Source organism: Prinia subflava, chromosome 18, assembly GCF_021018805.1.
Source record: "Prinia subflava isolate CZ2003 ecotype Zambia chromosome 18, Cam_Psub_1.2, whole genome shotgun sequence".
Lineage (NCBI taxonomy): Eukaryota > Metazoa > Chordata > Aves > Passeriformes > Cisticolidae > Prinia > Prinia subflava.
This window is the reverse complement of record NC_086264.1, coordinates 4,167,316-4,171,201: the sequence shown is the minus strand read 5'-3', so window position 1 is coordinate 4,171,201 and position 3,886 is coordinate 4,167,316.

Below are 3,886 nucleotides of genomic sequence, written 5' to 3'. Positions count from 1 at the left end.
TCTGGAGAATAAAATGAAGACAATGAATACTGTATTAAGCCTGCTGGACATGAGAAGAAGAGAGCTGTCATGCTTACAGGGCCCACTGATTAATGCTTGGCTTTAGAGTAACATAGGATGTATTGTATTTGCCATAAGTGGGTAATCGAATAATCCCTTTAAAAAGCAATAATTTTCCCATGAAGTTCATGAAGTTAATACACTTCAAATCTCCAAAGAGCAGAAAAGAAACAGCTACACATTTACCTGTGGAAATCACTGGCTATAAATCACCATACACTCATGTGACTTCATAGAAGTATGTTATTGTAGTGTTTTATAGGAAATAATAAATAAAATATTTTTAAATAGTGCCTTTATACATCCAGCATGACTGGCTGACTGAACACTGATTCCTGATTTCCCATCATTTTACATCATAGTAACTTCATTGGATCACTGAATATAATTCTCACTTCATATGGACTAAAATAAAATTGAAACTCAAATCAGCCTGACTCAAAATCTAGTTGTTAGTCTTATAGGAGAATAAGTTCCACATGTACTGCTTGGACTCTTGAAATCAATAGGAAAATGGGGAAAAAGAAAGAAAATTCATATTGACTGGTGGTGTGTTTGCAGTTTATAGACTGAATCCTATAAAAGGCTCAGACAATGAGCCAAGGAAGTAGCACTTCCTAACTGTATCGTTAAGAGTCACTGCACAGATGGAGGATGAAATCTTTGTGCTCCACAGCGCAGATCTCCAGAATAAAGATCCTGTCAGACCAGATGAAAAGCAAAGTGTCCTCTTCTAGTTTGTCCTACTTAAACCAGGTTGAAGGAACTCCAAGAATGACTATATTCCATATGGATGGATTTATAAGTGTACAAAGCTGTGGGTTAGACTAGCACACCAAAGACATGTCACTTAATTTATGCAAAAAAGAAACTGATAAAAAAAGAAAATCAAAAGCAGCATTTGGAAACAATGTGGTGATCAGAAATTCTGCCTCAGATGATTATATTAATAAAGGAATCTGAACTCGCAGTGTCTTTCAAAACCACACACTGTGAGATGAAATACCCTCAAATCTACTAACACCAAACCTACCCATATCCTCAAGATTATGTACTTAGAAAATACCACCTTTAGAGCATCACTTGTTACCACACTCGAGACATTCTTCTCTTGAGGAGGCACTGAACAGATGCTGGGTTTGGAGAAGAAGAAAATATCCAACACTTAGACTGCCACACTTGAGGACACCTGATACACTATTCTTAATATTTAACACAGTAACAAAGGTAGTGAAATAGTTTAAGCTTCAGTTTCAATTGAAATTTTGACCTCTCAACCTGCATCTTCTCTATAGGCCCTAGGTAATACTGGAGTTCAGAGGTCCAGAATTATCCACTCCAACCCAATCACAACCTCAACCATTCCAACTCAGCTCCTCAGTGAATGCAATCCAATAAGTTCTGGAGTCGTGTTGATGTCTCCATACACAGCCACAACAGATCAGAACCTGGACTCCAGGTTTTCATATCACTTTTCAACCTCTGAGTTCCACCATGACAACAAAACAGCCTTCTTGCTACGGCCTGCACCTTACATGTCCCATGTTACCCTTAGTGGGTTACAGTTGATAAAACTGTGATTTCTTTTAAACTAATGAAATGATTCTCAGGCTGGACTGCAGGGATACAGTGCATTTCAGACATTCTTCTTCTCTGAATTAATGCACATGGGGCTACTAATGTAGTACTTTTGACATCAGTGATCTTTTTTGATGGTGCACTTCATATTACATGACTTCACTAGCAACACCAATGAAAACATTGGAATGCTCTATTCATAGTTTAAAGTTTCACTTTGAACCAGGGTCCTGGTTTGAGGGGGAAGTCAGTTTTCCAGGAAAGTTGTGGGCAAATCAGTCAGTGGTCAGGTTTTATGCTGGCACCTGGAGTAGCCACTGAGAGGTTGGATACGCCTCTGAGAACACAAGGAGTTAAAAGCAAGGACTACCAGAGGGATTTGCCTCTTTGGTTCTGGTTGCAAGGTGAGCACACATCTCTCCCCTTCCCCCCAGCTCGAAGGGCTGGGTGGGGGAGGGGAGGAGAAAAGCCATGTGGAGCCTCTTCAAGATGGAAGGGTGGAAAACTGTGGAGGTGCTTTTTGTCCCTGTTCTCCTCCCCCCCCCCCCCGCCATGGAGAGGTTGCCGCTTCAGAGCTTTGGAATTGATATTGGCAGCGAAGAAAGAGCAGGGGTGTGGTGGTACCCTCTGCCCTCAGGGAAGATCTCTGTTCTTGGACCCTCGGCCCCAGGGAAAAGATGGGGAAGGACTGCTGTCCTGAAATGAAACTTAGCCAAGCATCCTTAAAAGGGTCCTATATGCAGTGGTGAGAGCACTGCACATGGAAAAAAGGGTGTCACCACGGCAGACTTCTCTACGTGGTGCCATGGGTGACATGGAAACACGAAAAGGGTGGACCTGTGTTTTCTGGGGGCAGTCTATGGTGCGAGAGAGACTCCTCTCTCCCTTGCTGAATTGTAGATTAGTTTTGTCTGAGTGGTGGTTGTTTTGATTGAGAACCTAGGGTTTGGTTTGAGTGTGTAAGGGCTGGAAATTGGGGGAGAAGAAGAAAATGTTCTGGGAAGTTTTAATTTCTGGTTTTGTGTGTTTAAGTTTGTTTGTTTGGTTTTTTTTTCTTTTCTATTTTCTGTTCTTATGTAGTTTAATAAAGTTTTCTTTCTATTTTCAAGTTTTGTGCCTGCTCTGCTCTGTTCTTGATCACATCCCACAATAGTTGTTAGGAAAAAACATATATTCATGGGTGCACTAGCATCTGGCCAGTGCCATCCCATGACAACCAGCTGGTAATCCCAGCCAGGTATGAAGTAAAGTATGGGCCTCCAATAAATTTTCAGGACATTTTCTACTACTTAAGACTAGATAAAAAGCACATTTTAAAATATGATATGGACATTTCAAATTTGAAAGCAATGTTATCAAAACATATAAAGTAAGACAGTAAAAGGGGGAAGGCACATTTTGGTACTGATGTGTACTTAGAAAGAATTATGCTTTCATCCTTCAGTTAGTTTCAGCATGGTACTGCCTTGGGAATTCTGTGCTAAGAAAAAGGCCAGATGGGACAACATATTGGCCCAACAAGCTCTTAGGAAGCAAAAGGATTTGGGGTTGCTCCTATCAGAGCAGATTAATGGCATATCAGAATGGCTATGAGAAACAAGGGAATTGTTAGCTGAAGAAAAGTTACTCAGTCTTGAAAGCAAGCAAGCAGTGTGGGCTGCCAGTGAAGCAGCCTTCAATATAAGGCATTTCACAAGTGATTTCCTTTGTTATGGTTTAGGAATTTACAGTTCTTACCCATGTTGGTCTGAAACATGATAAACATTGATTTGTGTTTCCATAAAAAAGTCTATAGTATTTCCTAACTGAGTAGGAGAATTGCTTGGATAAAGTATTATGCCATATTCTTCAAGGCTGCCAGTGAGCTGGGTCTGATTGGATGTGAAGTATTTGGGATGCCAAATTTGCACTGCTCATTAACCAAAACACATTCTTTGGTGTCAGATTTAAGATTTGTGTTAATGCAGCACCTTATGTAGGAAGTTCTGTTCCAGATATCACAGCAGATACTAAGAGGGAAAAACTGGAAAGGGGAAGTCCATGACCTATAAGCAAATTACAGTGGGGCCCAGTGGATGAAAGTTTGGAATGGCTCAAATATTTTGAGGGGTGAGGAGGGTGACTAAAACTGGGAGTAATGTGAGATAGCAAAATCTTGCCAAAATATTTATGTCTCTGACCTACGCAGGTTAGATCTTTAGAAGAGAATCTGTTTGCAACCAGGGGCAGCTAATAAAAAGTAAAATTT